Source organism: Ovis canadensis, chromosome 3, assembly GCF_042477335.2.
Source record: "Ovis canadensis isolate MfBH-ARS-UI-01 breed Bighorn chromosome 3, ARS-UI_OviCan_v2, whole genome shotgun sequence".
Classification (NCBI taxonomy): domain Eukaryota; kingdom Metazoa; phylum Chordata; class Mammalia; order Artiodactyla; family Bovidae; genus Ovis; species Ovis canadensis.
In genome coordinates, this window is record NC_091247.1 from 106,039,657 (window position 1) to 106,059,742 (window position 20,086).

At 47.6% G+C, this 20,086-nt stretch overlaps 1 long non-coding RNA gene across 1 annotated transcript; it reads right to left on the bottom strand.

Annotated features, from left to right (window-relative positions):
* Positions 1-3,660: 3,660 nt before the first annotated feature.
* LOC138437178 (uncharacterized) lies at positions 3,661-18,376 on the bottom strand. The gene is made up of 3 exons (XR_011255805.1): positions 16,967-18,376; positions 15,589-16,024; positions 3,661-3,918 (listed from the first exon to the last, which is right to left on the bottom strand). It is a non-coding gene; the product is annotated as an uncharacterized lncRNA (long non-coding RNA).
* Between the last annotated feature and the right edge of the window lie 1,710 nt (positions 18,377-20,086).

Sequence of the window (20,086 nt, forward strand, 5' to 3'; positions counted from 1 at the left end):
CTTTTGGGTGTTTTTCTTGTGAGGAACCACCTTCCTCTTCTTACCTGCTTTGCTGGGCCCTTATCACCAGGCCAGGTACAGAAGCAGGGGCTCTAAGCTTGTCTAGTAGGCAAACAAACTTCCTGATGAGGAAAGACTAGTTCCTAGGAAGGTTGGGATTCTTAACTGGGCTTAAACCAGATCTCGAGCGGAGCATACTGACTGTGCCCTAGCTTGGCCTCCAATCCCTGCTGGGGACACCAGGAGTGAGTGGGTGTCTCAGCCTGGCCAAGGACAGGGTTCCCTATCCCTCCACTCTCAGATCCACCTATGCACGGAGGTTCCTCAGAATCCCCAGAACTGGGACCTCCCTAGCTGTCCAGTGGTTAAGATTCTACCTTCCCAGTACAGGGGGCACGGTTTCAATCCCCGGTCAGGGAACTAAGATTCCACGTGCCACAGCCAAAAAGAAAAAAGAAAAAGAAGAATCCCCAGAACTGTTGCCCCCAAAAGAACCTGAGCACTTTCTCATGGGAGAGCATCATCACTCAGGCACTGTGCCCAGGGAGTTTGTTGACATGAGAGGGCATGCCAAGGATAGTGAAGACAGAATTTTGCCTTTATCCATATGGTAATCAGTTCTCCTAAAGCATATGATTTTTCACACACCCATATTTAGAAACTGGCAACCTTTGTATGAGTTTTGTTGCTAAAAAGCAACTGGCCCTTCAAGAATGCCAGTTTGCCTTACAAGGTATTTTTGTTGCTTGTTGTTTTGGAATGTGGCAGTCATTTTCTCATTTCGAGCAATACATGAAGAAAAACATCACCTGGCCAGGAAAACCATTGTAACGAGTTGTGTTTCAAAGTGGCTAATTTTGGATGGGTCTCAGAAGTTTCTAGAGTTCTAAAACAGTCATGCATTCTCAGGTGGAGAGATGCCTCCTATATCAAGCAGAGGCTGTGGTGTTTGTAGCCCACTTTAGAATGCTTTCCAAAATGTCTGCTCGTGCTAGTGGGTTTCATCAAGGGAGGTGGGGCCTCCTTGGGGACATTTAAGATGTTAGGGGGGTTTCTATTCTGATGTCACCATGATGGGGGAGGGGCTCTGATAGCATTTGTCAGATACAACTCGGGGAAAGTCCTTCACAACAAATAATCACATCACATCTTACGTGATTTTCAAACTTCATTCTTGACATCTGTGTAGCTAACAATCCGTTCATTATTATCTGACCCTGGACGGAACCCCGTATGACGTGTAAATATTGTGTTGAGTTGTTTTTATTAAAAAAAAAAAAAACCATGATTTAAAATACACTGACTCTCAATAATGCCATCCACTGCACACATCAAGAAAAGTCTGTACAGTACTTAGATTGGCTTGGAGTTTTTCCAAGAGCCATTCTTCAGTCTGGACAATTAGAACACAAACACCAGTGCCTTCCAGGTGTTTCCATTGCCGGCACCACACCCCGGCTCTGGTCTGCCTTTGTAGCTGTCGCACTTGCAGTGATTCTATATTTAGAAGCAGGCCAGGGTGCACATGTCGATCAGAATCCTTTCACCCAGCAGTGCATGTTGGCAAGGGTAAGCGACAAAGAAAAGGCTGAAATGTGCATCTTAGGTTCCTCAGTATTTAAGTCTGTACCACAGACACTAAGCATAATCATGTCTAAGAAAGAAAAAAAGGCCATATTTAAGTTCCCTTTCAGGAATTCCGCTCAATTTTCTGTGACAGCCTGGATGGGAGGGGAGTTTGGAGGAGGATGGATGCATATGTGTGACTGAATCCCTCCAATGTCCACCTGAAACTGTCATAACCTTGTCAACCGGCTAAGCCAGTGCCAGTGCTCATTCAGTCGTGTCTGACTGTTTGTGACCCCATGAACTGTAGTCCATGGGGCTCCTCTGTCCATGGGATTTTCCAGGCAAGAATACTGGAGTGGGTTTCCTCCTCCAGGGGATCTTCCCACACAGGGATCAAACCAATGTAGCCTGCATTTCCTGCGTTGTCAGGCAGATTCTTTACCACTGCACTACCTAGGAAGCATTAATCAGCTATATTCCAGTATAAAATAAAGAGTTTTTTATTAATAAAAAAAAGTTCCCTTTTGGGACAGGATGGGTCAGCATAATTAGAAATCAGATCCAGTGGTCTCCAAATCTCTCCCAAGATTCTGTCTTCTGCACCAAAAAGAATTTAGGTGCATCAAGAGACTTCCCTGGGCTGGCGTATCCTTGCAGCTTACAGGCTTGCCACTCTAAACAGTTTCTCTCCTGGCTAAGGTCAACACTGCATCCCAGCCTGACAGCAGACCCTGGAGTTTGTGGCCGCTGGTGTCCTGGTTCTGCTTTCCTCTAGAAAGGAGCCCCATCACCCAGTGCAGATAGGGGTGCCAGTTCCCATCTTTCCATCCAGGTAACCATGGGCCAAGTCCCTACCCTAAAAACCTCTCTTTTCTAAGGGAGGATAGGAGTATCTTCTGGGGTTGCTGTGGGAGCTGCATGGGGTAATGAGCAATGGTCCTAGGCCAGTGTTTAGAGGGATAGGGCTCTCCTCTGGCACTGATGACCCTTCCACTGCTGTATTCTCTAGAATCCACTGTCCTGGAGTAGTTTTGGTACAGTTTTGGGCTCAAGTGTAGGGTGAACCCCTTCCTTCACTTTCCATTCCAAATGGCATCTCATCTTGGGGGGCCCTGGTCCAACTTGCAGACATCCTATCACCCCACCAGGCTGCCACTGGAAACTTTGGCAAAGCTGTCACTCTGAGAGTCTCAAAGGGGTACCATTCTTACCCTGACTCCTGTAGCCCCTGCCTGTCCTCAGGTTTCTCCCACCAGAACTCTGAGATCTGAAAGGTCAGGGACTGAGGCTCATTATCTTCTGTCTTCTCAGAGTCATGTCCACAGTGCGTGCTTAATAAGTACTCATTAGATGGATAGGTGGACAGAAGGATGGGTGGAATGATGGATGGATGAATGGATGGATGGATGAATGGATGGATGGAATGATGGATAGATGGATGGAAGGATGGATGGAATAATGGATGGAGAGATGGCTAGACAGATCTGATAGTAAACTCAGCCCATAGAGAAAGCCCCACTTTAGATGACCATGGTGTCAAAGCTGCTCTCCCTCCCCCCTGGTGGAGAAAGGAGCTCTTTCCTCCTGCCTGAGGCCCCTTCCCCCAGGCCCTCTGCACCAGCAAAGATGGGAGAAACTGGTGGTAATTTGGGTTCATCACAGCATCTCAAATCACTTTTCAAACTCTTGGCCCAGCCCCTTAGACCCTTTGCCAAGCACGTTTCTCCTTGGTTTTTAAACCCTGGGGAAACATTATCTGAACATTTCCAATTCATTTATGCTCAGCTCATCAAAATGCCATTTTACAAGAGCTGTTTGAACTCCAAAAGGTCTGGGAAGCTTTCCCTTGGCGCAGTTACATGGAAAGGCAGCCTGGGACTTCCTGAGTAGCTGGAGTGCCCTGCTGTGCTACAGGCAATGCTCACCATCCCCTCCCACACCCTTGACAACCTGAGCAGACGAATCCCACTTCAGGGCAGGAGGTCAGGTGGGCTCCATCCAGGCCACCTCACCGCACAAATAAGAAAGTACTCCTGGACCCAATTAGGCAATTTGAATCCCCAGATGCAAACAATTTCAGAAAGACTCCTCCTATGCAAACATTCCTTTAAATGCAAACGAAGTGTCTCCAGAATTCTCCAGGTTAGTGATAAAAGTGGGAAGGGCATACTCCAAGATCCAGAGGCCAACAGAGACTCAATTTCTTCTTCCATTTCTCTGTGATGGGGTTACACGGTTTAAAGGGACTGTGTTCTCCAGCGCCCAGAGCGCCGCTGGATTCAGGATTCCATTCCACAGAGCCTGGTGTGGTCTGTCCTCTCGTGGCCTCCAGCTCACTCCACGTGCATCCTGCAGACAGAAGGAGAGCAAATGCACAAGGCCTTCTGGAACAGCCCTCTCCATTCCTTGGGCTGTACCCTGTTGCCTACCCACTGCTCCTGCCAGCAGCTTTCCAAATGTAGAGAAGAAGACAAATGACTTCCTCACCCCCACCCACTTCTCCACTTTCACCTCAATGACCCCGATTCAGATCTCTCCTGTGCCTTGGGGGGGGAGGGGGAAAACAGGAGGGGGGGTGGAGGGGTGGAGGGGTTGGGGGCTGGGGTGGGGAGGTGGGTAGGGCTGGGGAGGTATATTAGGGGTACCAGAAATCAGAAAAGCAGAAATCACTAAAATTGAAACCGGTTAACAGAGAAAATCAATGAATGAAAAAATTGGTTATTTGAAAAAATCAATAAAATTCACAAACCTCTGGCAAGACTGGCAAAAAAGAAGATACAAATTACCAGTTTCAACAATGAAATGGGATAAAGCAACAAATATAACAGACATCACATGGTTAATAAGGAAATACTAGGAAAAACACTACATGCATACATAAATTTGACAATTTAGATGAAATTAACAAATTCCTTGAAAATTAGTAACTACAAGATTCCTTGGCGGAGGGCTGGCAAGCCACTCCAGTTTTCTTGCCTGGAGAATCCCCATGGACAGAGGAGCCTGGCAGGCTACAGTCCATGGGGTCTCAAAGATTTGGACACGACTAAGCGACTCAAGACTTGACTAACAAAATGACTTGGGGTGGAAGTTATTTGGAAAAGTACCACTCGGAGAGAATGCTCAGAGAGATTCAAAGAAGTTACAAAAGGTATGCAAGAGACAAAAACAGTATCTGTGGGGTACGGCGCCAATTTATGAGCCTTGCATAAGTGACCATTATTGGGGCTTTGAAATTGGAAAGCTTTGTTTTAACTTGCATGCTAAGTACCTGCTATTTAAGTCTGTCTTCTGGGTCAGGAAGATCCCCTGATGAAGGAAATGGCAATCCACTCCAGTGTTCTTGCCTGGAGAATCCCATGGATGGGGGAGCCTGGTGGGCTACAGTCCACGGGGTCGCAAAGAGTCAGGCACAACTGAGCGACTTCACTTCACTTCAAGTGACTGAGCAAGAGTGAACGTCGACATTCTAGGAATCAGCGAACTAAAATGGACTGGAATGGGTGAATTTAACTCAGATGACCGTTATATATACTACTGCGGGCCGGAATCCCTTAGAAGAAATGCAGTAGCCAACATGGTCAACAAAAGAGTCAGAAATGCAGTACTTGGATGCAATCTCAAAAGCGACAGAATGATCTCTGTTCGTTTCCAAGGCAAACCATTCAATATCACAGTAATCCAAGTCTATGCCCCACAAGTAATGCTGAAGAAGCTGAAGTTGAACAGTGCTATGAAGACCTACAAGACCTTTTAGAGCTAACACCCAAAAAAGATGTCCTTTTCATTATAGGGGACTGGAATGCAAAAGTAGGAAGTCAAGAAACACCTGGAGTAACAGGCAAATTTGGCCTTGGAATACAGAATGAAGCAGGGCAAAGACTAATAGAGTTTTGCCAAGAAAATGCACTGGTCATAGCCAACACCCTCTTCCAACAACACAAGAGAAGACTCTACACATGGACATCACCAGATGGTCAACACCGAAATGAGATTGATTATATTCTTTGCAGCAAAAGATGGAGAAGCTCTATAGAGTCAACAAAAACAAGACCAGGAGCTGACTGTGGCTCAGATCATGAGCTCCTTATTGCCAAATTCAGACTTAAATGGAAGAAAGTAGCGAAAACCACTAGACCAGTCAGGTATGAACTAAATCAAACCCCTTATGATCATACAGTGGAAGTGAGAAATAGATTTAGGGGCCTATATCTGATAGACAGAGTGCCTGATGAACTATGGACTGAGGTTTGTGACACTGTACAGGAGGCAGGGATCAAGACCATCCCCATGGAAAAGAAATGCAAAAAGCAAAATGGCTGTCTAAGGAGGCTTTACAAATAGCTGTGAAAAGAAGAGAAGTGAAAAGCAAAGGAGAAAAGGAAAGATATAAGCATCTAAATGCAGAGTTCCAAAGAATAGAAAGAAGAGATAAGAAAGCCTTCCTCAGCGATCAATGCAAAGAAATAGAGGAAAACAACAGAATAGGAAAGACTAGAGATCTCTTCAAGAAAATTAGATATACCAAGGGAACATTTCATGCAACCGTGGGCTTGATAAAGGACAGAAACAGGATGGACCAACAGAAGCAGAAGATATTAAGAAGAGGTGGCAAGAATACACAGAACTGTACAAAAAAGATCTTCACGACCAAGATAATCACGATGGTGTGATCACTCACCTAGAGCCAGACATCCTGGAATGTGAAGTCAAATGGGCCTTAGAAAGCATCACTATGAACAAAGCTAGTGGAGGTGATGGAATTCCAGTTGAGCTATTTCAAATCCTGAAAGAGGATGCTGTGAAAGTGCTACAGTCAATCTGCCAGCAAATTTGGAAAATTCAGCAGTGGCCACAGGACTGGAAAAGGTCAGTTTTCATTCCAATCCCAAAGAAAGGCAATGCCAAAGAATGCTCAAACTACTGCACAATTGCATTCATCTCACACGCTAGTAAAGAAATGCTTAAAATTCTCCAAGCCAGGCTTCAGCATTACATGAACTGTGAAATTCCAGATGTTCAAGCTGGTTTTAGAAAAGGCAGAGGAACCAGAGATCAAGTTGCCAACATCCGCTGGATCATGGAAAAAGCAAGAGAGTTCCAGAAAAACATCGATTTCTGCTTTATTGACTATGTCAGAGCCTTTGACTGTGTGGATCACAATAAATTGTGGAAAATTCTGAAAGAGATGGGCATACCAGACGACCTGACCTGCCTCTTGAGAAACCTGTATGCAGGTCAGGAAGCAACAGTTAGAACTGGACATGGAACAACAGACTGGTTCCAAATAGGAAAAGAAGTATAGTATGTCAAGGCTGTATATTGTCACCCTGCTTATTTAACTTCTATGCAGAGTACATCATGAGAAATGCTGGGCTGGAGGAAGCACAAGCTGGAATCAAGATTGCCGGGAGAAACAGCAATCACCTTAGATATGCATATGACACCACCCTTATGGCAGAAAGTGAAGAGGAACTAAAAAGCCTCTTGATGAAAGTGTCTGACCCTTTTGCAACCCCGTGGACTACAGCCCTCCAGGCTTTGCTGTCCCTGGGATTTTCCAGGCGAGAATACTGGAGTAGGTTTCCATTTCCCTCTCCATGGAGAACTTCCGGGACTATGTTGCTAATAATAGTAAGAGTAGACATTCTTATCTCGTTCTTGGTCTTAGGTGGAAAGCACTCTTGCATCAAGTTTGGTGCTAGCTACATATAGCTCTCGGTTGATGTTGCTCGTCAAGTTGAGGAAATTCTTTCTTCTTCAGTTCAGTTCAGTTCAGTCGCTCAGTCATGTCCGACTCTTCGCGACCCCATGAATTGCAGCACGCCAGGCCTCCCTGTCCATCACCAACTCCCGGAGTCCACCCAAACCCATGTCCATCGAGTCGGTGATGCCATCCAGCCACCTCATCCTCTGTCATCCCCTTCTCCTCCTGCCCCCAATCCCTCCCAGCATCAGAGTCTTTTCCAACGAGCCAGCTCTTCTCATGAGGTGGCCAAAGTACTGGAGTTTCAGCTTTAGCATCATTCCTTCCAAAGAACACCCAGGGCTGATCTCCTTTAGAATGGACTGGTTGGATCTCCTTGCAGTCCAAGAGACTCTCAAGAGTCTTCTCCAACACCACACTTCAAAAGCATCAATTCTTCAGCGCTCAGCTTTCTTCACAGTCCAACTCTCACATCCATACATGACCACTAGAAAAACCATAGCCTTGACTAGATGGACCTTTGTTGACAAAGTATGTCTCTGGTTTTGAATATGCTATCTAGGTTGGTCATAACTTTCCTTCCAAGGAGGAAGTGTCTTTTAATTTCTTGGCTGCAATCACCATCTGCAGTGATTTTGGAGCCCCCCAAAAATAAAGTCTGACACTGTTTTCACTGTTTCCCCATCTATTTCCCATGAAGTTATAGGACCAGATGCCATGATCTTCATTTTCTGAATGTTGAGCTTTAAGCCAGCTTTTTCACTCTCCTCTTTCACTTTCATCAAGAGGCTTTTTAGGTCCTCTTCACTTTCTGCCATAATGGTGATGTTATCTGCATATCTGAGGTTATTGATATTTCTCCCAGCAATCTTGATTCCAGCTTGTGCTTCTTCCAGCCCAGCGTTTCTCATGATGTACTCTGCATAGAAGTTAAATAAGCAGGGTGACAATATACAGCCTTGACGTACTATACTTTTTTCCTATTTGGAACCAGTCTGTTGTTCCATGTCCAGTTCTGACTGTTGCTTCCTGACCTGCATACAGGTTTCTCAAGAGGCAGGTCAGGTCGTCTGGTATGCCCATCTCTTTCAGAATTTTCCACAGTTTATTGTGATCCACACAGTCAAAGGCTTTGGCATAGTCAATAAAGCAGAAATCAATGTTTTTCTGGAACTCTCTTGCTTTTTCCATGATCCAGCGGATGTTGGCAATTTGATCTCTGGTTCCTCTGCCTTTTCTAAAACCAGCTTGAACATCTGGAAGTTCACGGTTCACGTAGTGTTGAAGCCTGGCTTGGAGAATTTTAAGCATTTCTTTACTAGCGTGTGAGATGAGTGCAATTGTGCGGTAGTTTGAGCATTCTTTGGCATTGCCTTTCTTTGGGATTGGAATGAAAACTGACCTTTTCCAGTCCTGTAGCCACTGCTGAGTTTTCCAAATTTGCTGGCAGATTGACTGTAGCACTTTCACAGCATCATCTTTCAGGATTTGAAATAGCTCAACTGGAATTCCATCATCTCCACTAGCTTTGTTCTTAGTGATACTTCCTAAGGCCCACTTGACTTCACATTCCAGGATGTCTGGCTCTAGGTGAGTGATCACACCATTGTGATTATCTGGGTCCTGAAGATCTTTTTTGCATAGTTCTTCTGTGTATTCTTGCCACCTCTTCTTAATATCTTCTGCTTCTGTTGGTCCATCCTGTTTCTGTCCTTTATTGAGCCCATCATGACTAAAGCAACTTAGCATCCATGCAAGCACATACTTATATTGAGCCAGATAACTAATGATAATTTCCCTGTTTGAAAATCACTCACTTAGTAATCTTAATTGCCTCTGAAAACCCCCTTCACAGCAGTATCTAATGTTTGACTGAATAGTCAGGGAACAGGAATCTTGGCGGGGAAATCTTTGAGATTATGCCTACCACAGACTTGGAGAACTTACTTGAAGAATCCTATATCTGACCAAGGACTCATACCTAGAACACAGGCAAAGTCACTAAAGAGGATACACAATGGCAAGTAAGGACATAAAGAGATGATCAGTAAGCGCAAATCAAGACCACGATGAGACATCACTACACACCTATCAGAACAGCTAAAATGAAAACAATGGCCATACCAAATGCTGGTGAGGGTTCTGAGGAACTGGATCTCTCATCCTCTGTTGCTGGGACTATAGAATAGCACAGCCACTGCCGTCCTGAGCATTTATCTCAGATAAGTAAAAACCTATGTCCACACAAAAACTTTTATACAAATTTTTACTGTTGCCTTATTTCTTTTATAGTATCCCTAAGCTGGAAACAATCAAAATGTCCTTTAATGAATGGATGAATGGTTAAACATACTGATACGACCATACTATGAATGTACTAGCAAGCATCTCCAGAGTTAGACAGATGATAGATAGATAGATTTTAAGAAATTGGCTTGTATAATTGTGGAGACTGAAATCTTCAGAATAGATGAGCAAGCTGGAGACTCAGGGAAGAGTAAATGTGGTAGGTCAAATCTGAAGTCAGTCTGCTGAAAGTTTCCGTCTTCCTTGGGAGAAGTCAGGTTTCTTTCTACCGAGTCCATCAATTACTTATTTACAAATTCTACTGATTTAAATGTTAATCTCCTCTTAAAAAATATCTTTGCAGGAACAAAACAGAATAATGTTTGGCCAAATACCTGGGAACCACGATGTAACTAAGTTAACACATGAAATTAACATTACAGTGGAGTACTACTCAGTGATAAAAGGAACAGATGTTGATAGAGCTTGCGCAGGTCTCAGGGGAATTCTGCTGAACGAAAATAAAATAGTCTCAAAAGGCCACATACTATATGACTCTATTTACATAGCATCTTCTAAATAACCAAAATATAGACATGGAAAACAAATTAGTGGTTGGGGAGAGAGAAGGGGTGACTGTCAGGGAAACACGAGGGAGTGTTTACAGGAGCAGTCCTGTACCTGGACGGCAGCAGTGCTTTCAGGCAGCTACACCTGTTACAACCTGGCAAAAAACTGTACACACACCTTGTGCCAAGGCCAGTTTCCTGGTTTTGATTCTGGACCGTAATTATGTAAGTTTTCACTGGTGGCCTAAGTGATGGCGGGTACACAGGGCTTCTCTGCACCATCTATGCAATGTCCTGTGAATCTACAATGATTTCAGAATAAAAAATGTTTCGAAAAGAAAGAACCAGAGGATTTATAGCAGAGTCAATATGCAGATTTTCAATAGTAAACATGTATTCCACTGAATTGACACATGCTTTTAAAAATCTTTTTCCTGTTTTTTTTTTTTTTTACAAGAATGTCCAAAACTTTTCCTTCAGAAGGAATTTAGACAAGTACCAGTGAATGAAGTGATGCCTGTTCACACCTATGGGAGGGAGCCAGGAAGGCAGCAAGGCTTAGGATGCCCTCTGCTGAATACCAAGAAGCCACCGAGGTGAACAAACCCCAACTGTGAGGCTCCTGAAGCCTGAACTGCCCACTTCCTTCTCACCCGCCTCTTACATGCTCTTGGGCTTGCAGCAGCTGCCATGATGGGCCAGTGGACCTCCCAAGTGGTCCTTCTGAACCAGTAATTGTTCTTTTCCATTTGTTCACCTTTTAAGACAATTTCCTTTCTTTACATTTCTATCTAAGCCAACAGCTATAAATAAGTCAATGTCATAGTCTTCAAAGGCCACCCAATCTGTGTCCACGTATTCCTTTCATATGACCATAGTAAGCCCCAGAGATGAACAAGCCTTCCCAAGCAAGTTATTTATAACTATTAATAGTGATAACTGAAAAATACATGTGCAACTTATTTTTGAAGCCCCATAGATTCACTGAAGCTGATCCTCTGGTTATGGGACTAGACTGAATTCACATTGCTTTTGAAAAAGTCTTCAACAATCAAAATAAGGGAATTCTCTGGCAGTCCAATGGTTAGTGTTGCTGGCCAAAATCTTGACCTTCTCTGCCCACCAAAACTGAATTAAAAACATGGAGACAGAGTTTAGAAAATAAAAAGCTGGCTTTAATTCCCAGCAGGTGGAGCGGGGAACACATTAGGCTCATGCCTCAAGAACTGTGCCCTCCCTCCATGAGGACTCTAGAGGCTCACATAAGGCAAGGGCTTGCAGTCAGGAGTAATGAGGGACAAAGGTGATAGGGTCTTGATTTCTTCCTCTTTCGTTGTTTCAAAGACAGTGTTGAACTGGCATCAGTAACCCAGTAACTGACTACGGCTGTTCGGTGGCTCTGCAGTCTTCCTTCCGCTATGTAACTACACGGGGAAGGGTGTTGTAGGGCTAAATACCAGATATAGGGTGATTTTAGTGAAGGGTCAAAGGAGGAAAATGTGAACTGTAGCTCTTGCAGAATTAGGGGGCAGAAAAGCAAACTTAGTTAGACACATTCAGAGTTAGGAACAGTTAAAGTGAAAAAAAACTAGGAATATTCAGGCCTGCTCACTGTTCTCTTTATGTTCTTTGTTCTCAGGAAAGGGAAAGAGAAAAACTCATTCCTCTTCTTTCCTTTTCACTGCAACATTAGGACTTAGCGCTTTCACTGTTGTGGGCCCAGGTTCGATTCTTGGTCAGGGAACTAAGATCCTGCAAGCCTCATAGAGCAACAAAAAAAAAATAGCAGCTAAAAAATAAAGTCAAGTCAAAATAAGAACCATCTAGACAGGACCTTAGGAGAATCTAAAGGACCTACCAAACAAGAGGTTCACAATCAACGGAGTCCAGTCAAAGGGGTAGGCCAGGTCTGGGGTGACAGGACCAGACTGGCTTATGGGACACAGCCACAGAGAGGAGCTCTGTCCGTGGCGCCCCAGGCCTTTCTCCCCATCCCTCTTGCCCAGCAAGATCTTCATTCCCCTCCGACCCTGTTGGCCAGGTTTTAACTGAGCACCCCACCAGAAGAGGCACCTTCTCTTGAGCGCTCCTTCCCACCTCCCCTCCCATGAGAGTGAATAAGCAGGGTTTGGCTGGCCCCTCACCCTGCCTGTGGTTATTACAGCTGACTCACCAGACCATGCTGGGTACACAGTTCGGAATATTGAAGCAATTCACTTAACATGAGATCATATTTCCCTCTGTCATTACATATTCTTGGAAAACATGATTTTTAATGGCTGCAAACATTGCCAGGACCATCTGCTTACTTGATGTTGGCATTCAAACTGGCAGACAGAGCAAACAGATTTATGGCTACCAAAGGGGAAAGTTCAGGGAGGGATAAATTTGGGATTAGCAGATACATACTACTATGTATAAAACAGATGAACAACAAGGTCCTACTGTATAGCACAGGGAACTACATTCAATATCTTGTAATAAACTATAATGGAAAAAATTTGAAAATAAATATATAATATTTATATTATATATATATGTAACTACACTAACTTACAACATTGTAAATCAACTATTTGTTGTTGCTGTTCTTTAGTCACTGAGTCCTGTCTGACTCTTTGCGACCCCATGGACTGCAGCACACCAGGCTTCCCTGTCCTTCACTATCTCCTGGAATTTGCTCAAACTCATGTCCATTGAGTTGGTGATGCCATCCAACCATCTCATCCTCTGCCACCCCCTTCTCCTCCTTCCCTCAGTCTTTCCCAGCATCAGGGTCTTTTCCAGTGAGTCAACTCTTCGCATTAAGTGGCCAAAAGTCGAAAGCATCAATTTGACTATACTTCAAATCAACTATACTTCAATGAAAAAAAAATAAGGCAGTTTCCTATCCATTTGAACAAATACTGCAATAATCAAATTATTATCCCAAACCTCCTTACCACTTAGAACCTTAATCTGGAAAGGGTGAAGGTAGACTTTTAAACCTTCAGGGCAGTAGTCAGGTAGAAATCTTCTGCCCATATAGAGTCCATCTTCAGATAGGTCTGAAGAAGAGAAAGGACCCCGTAGTCCGCTGTATGGGGCCCTCAGTAAAGGTTATGAGAAAGTCGGGTGTAACAACAACCTTGTTTATTGCGCATGTACTAGTTTGCAGCCCTACACAGAGCACTTTGATAGAGAACGGTCACCACTCCTTCATGGCAGCATTTTTAGCCCAAAATGAATGACAAGAGGACAAATGACAGCTACTTACTGGGAGAGCTTAGGTTCAAGGTGGCTCCGTGGTAAAGAGTGCACCTGCCAGTCCAGGAGACATGGGTTAGATCCCTATCTGGGAAGATCCCACACGCCACAGAGCAACTAGGCTCATGCACCACAACCACTGAGCCTGTGCTCTGGAGCCTGGGAGCTGCAATTACGGAAGCTCTCAGGCCCTAGAGCCTGTGTGCCACAACTACAGAACGGCCCCGCTCACCACAACTGGAGAAAAGCCTGCAAGCGAGGGAGACCCAGCAAAACCACAAATAAATAAATGAATAAAGCTATTCAAAAAATAAAAGGGCTCAGATCAGTGTATGGAGTCAGCAAGCAGTGTCCCACAGCGAGGGTCCCTGCGCCCCTGTCCTGCACAGGTACTTCCTGGTCCAGTGTAGCAGAAACCCACCCCTCTCCATTGCTGGCTGTTCCTGAGAAACTTCCTCCAGCTTCCATTGTTCTCCATCTCATATCTTCCAGTAAAACAGGACGCTTGTGTTTCCAGAAAGTGGTCACAAGAATACCTCCAATCTTACCTGCTGTCCCTGAACCTGGCATTCTTCACCAAGAGGTGGGATCTAAGTCCTCTTGCCTTGATCCCGACCAGCCGGGAACTTGTTTACCGTCAAGAGTGTAGCAAAAGTGTCGCACGTGGTTTCCAAAGCTAGCTCATAGAATCTGAGGCCATTTCTACCTGCAGCTGGGATCCCTGAGCAGGATGACCTCACTGAGGCCCCCATGCTGAGGCGATGCTCAGGCCATGCATAGGGTTCTGGCTGAAAGTCCCACCTGACAGCAGCAGCCGCCGCAAACACAGGCAAGCCTTTGGATGGTTCTAGGTCTCAGCCTGTCTGTATCCCCAGCTGAGGCCCCAGACATCGTGGAGAATGGCCAAGGGGGCCGATGCGGCTCATGAAGTGTCACGACAACAAGGACATGGAGGACAAGCTCTCTGATGAGTGTTGCCACTTTGAAGAGTATTTGTGAATAGTCAGTGCTCAAGAATTTCCCTGAAAGAAACTTGAAAATGAAGACAAAATAACCCAGAACTCACAAAGCTCAAAGCTCTGTGCAAAGGCTGGATCAGGGAATTGGTTGATCCCAGAGGCCCAACTGGAGAGTCCCAGCATGACCACCCAAGTGAAGGTCAAGGGAGAGTTGGGTCAGCTAAGCGCTGGCCCCTAAGTCCCCAGGTGGCTGTCAAGAGAGACCGGTTCTCCTCCCGTTGTGCATGCCCTCCAGAAAGAGAACAGAGTGGCCTTGGCCCCTCCTTCTAAGGGGTGAGACTCAGGAGGCGGGCGCGCGGGTCACGAGAGCATCATCGAGAACAACGCGGCGGCCACTTTCCTGGCACGCGTGGCCCCAGGCCTGTCGGGCTCTCGCCGGCCTCCCCACTCAGACATGACTCGGCCAGTCTCTGGGTTCAGGTCAGCAAGTTGGATGGAGAAAAACAAAGGGTTCAACCCAATCCTCCAGGAAGCGGGGAAGAAGTTCCTCCCCTCAAGGTGACCTTGAGAAGAGGGGAAGAAAATTCCCACCTAAACGTCATATTAACGTCCCAGGTGGCTTGGTGGTAAAGAATCCACCTGCCCATGCAGGAGAAGCAGGAGACGTGGGTTCAATCCCTGGGTCAGGAAGATCCCCTGGAGGAAGAATTAGCAGCTCACTCCAGTGTTCTTGCCCGAAGAACTGCATGGACAGATGAGCCTGGCGGGCTGCAGTCCACGGGGTCGCAGAGTCAAACACGACTGAGCGTGCATGCATACATCAGACGTCATCTTAAAGGATCCGGGGTACAACTGGTCCACCATTCCCCACAAGGCGTCTGTGTTAAAGTTGTTTTTACAGCGCACTCTGAGCTCACTGATGCTCACAAGAGAGACCCAGATAGTGAAGAATGTGCCCCATGTGTCCACAACCCAAGACCTGCTCAGAGAGGGGACACTGGCTCGAGCTGGGAGCGTCTGAGCAGGGCCCACTGGTCCCCGTTCTCTCTGAGGCCAGGTCAGACGTGGCTCACCTCTCCCCCGGCCACACACTGCTTTGCACAAAGTGAGCGCTCATCCTGGTGGAACACTGACTGGGGAGGAAGACGGAGGCACTGGACATGGTGGGGATGGGGGTGGAGGGAATGTGCTGCCCAGCCCCGGGAGGGGGAGGATTCATGGAGAACACACAGCCAAGCTCAACCAGACACACCTTGGTTTTCTTGGAAGCCAGTAAGACACCGGAGAAAGGGGCTTGGCACTCCCCTGGAGGCTCCCCTCCTTCTGCCCCATTTCTGGGCACCAACCCTCGAGGCTTTGTGTTCAAGTCTGGTCTTAGATGAGAAGGTCAGGCTGGGCAGGTAAGTGCCAAACAAGCAGATTGGAGTCCCTGTGTTCCTAGAGTTGCTGCCAGATGGAAAAAAAATCCAAAAGAATAGGATTTTTTAAATATTGGCCGTTTCTGAGGACCACTTCCTCCCCCATTTCTCCAGGAACGCCTCTGGGCCCTGGGGAATATGACAGCAGCTCCCATTCGACTTTCCATCTCATGTGTTACCAGCGGCAGCAACACCCTCTGGAGGCTGGTGCAGCTCCCCTTGAGCATCCCCAGTGGCTCAGTGGTGAAGAAGCCGCTTGCAATGCAGGAGCTGCAGGAGATGAGGTTGGATCCCTGTGTCAGGAAGATTCCCTGGAGGAGCATGGCAACCCATTCCAGTATTCTTGCCTGGAGAATCTCATGGACAGAGGAACCTGGCGGGCTACAGTCCATAGGGTCACAAAGAGTCGGACAGCACAGAACTGAGCACGCACACACGTGCAGTTCCCCTGGTATAACAGGTGCTCCGTCAATGCCAGTCAAATCAAAGAAAAACTTGGGAGGCACTCTTGCGCATTTTAAGACTCTTGTCCACCTCTGGGCCTGAGCCTTTGGGTTTCAGGGTTTTCATGGTCCCCACTAGCATGACAAACACCTCCTGAGTGGCCAGAGACTAGCAGACCATCTCTGCACTAGATGAGTGTGGTCTGTGGGGCAGAAGTCTCACTCAGCAGCCTCACCCACAACTTGGAAATCTACCGGGTCCCCAGCACCTGAGAAATCTCCAGTCTTTCCAAAGGCCTTTTGCACTGTAGCTCGTTCTGGCTTCCTTACCTGGTGGATGAGCCTCTGCCCCTCCCCACACACCCTCAACACACAGTCCCCTCTCCTGACCACAGGCCTTGGAGGGACAGCTCCCCCGAGCATGAGAATTTCAGAGACAGAAGGAATCTCTCATTTGCTGCAAAGGCAGCTTCCGGCCGGCACTGGGCTTCAACCTGATGAAGTTTCACCCTCTGGTGAGGAAGGGCTGGGGAGAACACTTTATCCACAAGCTGGCATCCCCTCTCCCCACTCCTGGCTCCAGGTCTGCCTCCCACAGGAAGTCCATCCAGCCAAGGAGGGCACCCAGGAACCCCAATCTGATGGTTTAAACCTTCTTGATTGCACCCCTCCAGGTCCCCTCAATAATTTTATGTGGGAAAAGAAGGTAAAAGATGGCCCTGACAGAGACTGTGTTGCACCCAGCATCCCACCCTGCACTGCCTCTTACCTCCCAAATAGGAAAGAATGAAGTCATCCAGCTGCTATGCATCAGGCAAATTCAAGGACTGTGGACACAGCAAGAAAGAGAGCAAAGGCGACTGGGAGCAGCTGTTTCTCCCACTGCAGCGCCATCTTCCTCGGAAATGACATTTATTTCTAACAATCCCGAGCCTCTGACTCACTGGCTGCCTGATTCTTCCTGCCAGCTGCAAATTTTTGAAGCTCTTTGTCATCAACAGGAATGTCCACGATTGCTCGTGGTCCCCACAGCCTTGGGGCCTGGCTTGGTGGCAGAATACCGGAAAGGGACATGTTGGATGGTCATGGTTTGGCAGACCAACCACCCCTGCTCCGAGCTGCAGATGAAAACCCCAGTCTCGCAGAATCTCACATCTAAGGGCCACAGATCAGCTATAAGGCAGGGACAAGAGGATGGGGCAAAAGGAGGACACTTGGGGCCACATTTAACTCTTCTTGATTTTTTAAGGCCCCTCATCTTTTTCTATCAGATCCCAGACACCTCCAGTCCCAGAATCGAAGGGTGTGCCCTTCCCCTTCACAAGTCTGTGAACAGAACAGACTTGATTGGAGCCAACTGTTCTCCTTTCTGAAGATCTGAGCTGGAAAGCCTCACATCCATTCTTTCAGGCTTGAGGGTCCCAGGGAAGCTGAAGGCAACCGCAGCCTGGGAACAGGGGAGGTGGTGGAAGTAGGGGAGTCTCCCGGTACCCCCGATGCAGAGCGCATGCAAATGGACATCAGCAGATGTGGAGATGACACAGTGTCTGGCCAGGTAGAAAGAAAACCCAGAGCAGCATTTGGACAAATGTGCTACGTTGATTTCCATCCAAAAAGCAATAGAACTCAAGGTGAGAGCTGTCAGCTCATCAGGTGGCAGGTAGAAAATCAAGGCCAAGGTCAGAGCACACGCTTCCAAAGTGGGCACTTGCTCCAGAGGGATCCTTGGGGATCCGACGAGTGAGCACTGCAAACTTCTCAAGCCACTGGTTACTCTAAACGCACCTTCCCCTTCACGAACATCGCAGGATCTGGGGTTTAAGACAGCGTCAGTGCCCAGGGACGCCCCGTCTGTCTAAAGGGTTTGCTGGTGGTGCCCAGTTCTCAGGTTACCTATTTGTGTCAACCTGGGGCAGCCGTGGGACTGGGACATGAGCAAGATGGCAGTATTTCAAACAGACACCCAAACACCTGTTTTTCTTGTGAAGTAAAAACAAGTTAATAAGTCACACCAAAACCATGAAGAAAACCACAAGTGACCCAAGGATTTCTGACTCACCCCCAGTCTGAGTGCTTTGTGACATTCCACCCAAAGCCGTCAGCCACCTTCGGGGGCACAGGAGCGCCAGTCAGCAGTCCTTCTGTTTCCCTGACTGGGGGTGAGTACCCACGTGTGCCTGCTCCCAGACGGCTCTTGCTTTCAGATTTAAAAAAAAAAAAAAAAGAAAGAAAGAAAGAATAAAAGAACAACAGCCAAAAAAAAAAAACCACCCAACTTTCCCTTAAGCTCAAGTGACTAAGACAAGCTGGCAGGGACCCTCCCTCAGACCATAATTGTGGGAAACCTCTTGCAAAACAGTGTTCTCTGTAAGATAAACTGTGTCTGTTCCCAGCAGCCAAGTGCCACACCTGAGAGAACCAGTGAGAGGTTTCCTTTAAGAAAACGTCGAGAAAACACTGAGAAAGCTCACTCTCCTACGCACCAGGAATAGCTGTGAAGACTGACTTTTACAGCCTGAGAAATACACTTTTGTGTGTGTGTGTGTCTTTTAAAAAGTAAATATTCAGCACAACATTCCCCCAATTCTGGAAACCTGTGTCAGCAAGCTCTAACTCAGTCTGGGACCCCCCACGAGCAGAGGGTCTAGCACATGCCAGACACAAGTCAAGGCCCTTTTCTGGCGAGCAGGGCCCTGCACTAGCCACGAGTCCGGCGTCCACCAGCCAGGCCCCAGAGCTCTCCTGGACTTGCCACACTCTGTGTACACAGCTCAGGGCATGTGGGCACACCTGCGGGGAGCTGGGCCCAGCCCCCAAGCCCAGGCTGCCTTCCTCAAGCGGGGCTACAGGCTCACTGCCATGAGGTTGCCTGTTCCCCACGCCGTCCCCAGGGAGGGCAGCGGGACGGGGGAGGACTGGGACCATCTACCCCATTCATTTCCCCCTCGGGGTCCGACCAGAACCTTGAGGTGGCATAAGAGGGGACAGCCCCACCTCCACCTGCCCTCTGCCCAGCACTGCTTTTGGGCGCTGAGACCCTCCACCCAGCTGCCCTACTGTGGCTACTCTGGTTTTGGGCCCCTGGGGGCTCGCGGGGGCCCAGCCCACTCAGACTCCCAGGGGCCCCCCCTTACGCCAGCGAGAGTCGGGTGCTCAGGACCTCGCAGCGAGGTAACAGCTGGGACTCAAAGAAGAAACAACGCGCAGGCGTATGGAGCTGTCTGGAGCCCTGGGTGAGCAGGGGCCGGGCGTCAAAACCCCACCTGCAAGAGCTACCCCCCTACACACGAGTCATGTGAGCGCCAGCCTAGGGCACAAGGAAACCTGACTCTGCTCAAAGAGAAACACCTCCAGACGCTGGGAACCCCTCCATTCAAACCCCGCCTCCCAGGTGGAGCTTGCTACCTCCGCTCTCAGCTGACTGTTTCCTGGGATGAGGCACAAGAAACTAACATTCACCGAGGGCCTGCTAAGCGTTCTCACTAGACTTCAATACAGTGTTACGGACCAGAGTTCTTGGCCTCTTTAATCAATAGAAACTGATCAGAGGCCAGGCAAGAAATTCAGGTAAGGCCTTATGGGGCACCCTGCTGCAGCGCACAGAGTCAGACACGACTGAAGTGACTTAGCAGCAGCAGCTGCAGCAGAGGGGGCTGAGAACCAGCAACAGGCTTCCTTGTTTGCTCCCTCCCCAAGGCGGGGCGTGAGCTGATTCCTTATTTGCGGTGAGGGTAGGGGTGTGTCCAGGGGTTGATCCAGAGGGGTGGCTTGTTGCGTGCAGGGGGCATGCGCAGTACCCTGCTTTTGCTCCCAGCTCTCCAAGTTGGGCTTCCCTTGTGGCTCAGCTGGTAAAGAATCCGCCTGCAGTGCGGGAGACCTGGGTTTGATC